This window comes from Babylonia areolata, chromosome 29 (assembly GCF_041734735.1).
Source record: "Babylonia areolata isolate BAREFJ2019XMU chromosome 29, ASM4173473v1, whole genome shotgun sequence".
In the NCBI taxonomy this organism is placed as follows: domain Eukaryota; kingdom Metazoa; phylum Mollusca; class Gastropoda; order Neogastropoda; family Buccinidae; genus Babylonia; species Babylonia areolata.
In genome coordinates this window covers 10,073,961-10,074,422 of record NC_134904.1, presented here as the reverse complement: position 1 = coordinate 10,074,422, position 462 = coordinate 10,073,961, and positions in this window count along the sequence as shown.

Sequence of the window (462 nt, the reverse complement as noted above, 5' to 3'; positions counted from 1 at the left end):
ATCAACGAAATGTTTAACTCTGTCCAATAAATTACCTTATCTTCAAAACAACATCTTTTTACAGAAATAGATCCAAAGCTATAATGCCTGTTTTCTTTCAATTTCTTTCGAAAATCAAGACAAGGGCAATGCTTTTTTTTTCTTTGAATGTGTGTGTGTGTGTGTGTGTGTGTGTGTGTGTGTGTGTGTGTGTGTGTGTGTGTGTGTGTGTGTGTGTGTGTGTGTGTGTGTGTGTGTGTGTGTGTGTGTGTGTGTGTGTGTTGAATATCTGTTGGACTATATCATAGACTAATGCCTACACATGTGTACACTCTAGAAGCTTGATTATTGGGTGTTTGAAGTGATTTATGAATACTTTTAATCTGAAAGCGCTGTGTCAGGAATATTGTAAATTAAACACAATAAAATGGAAATACAATCAGTGTACATTATATACAGTTGCAGTATTCATTGGAAACTCTA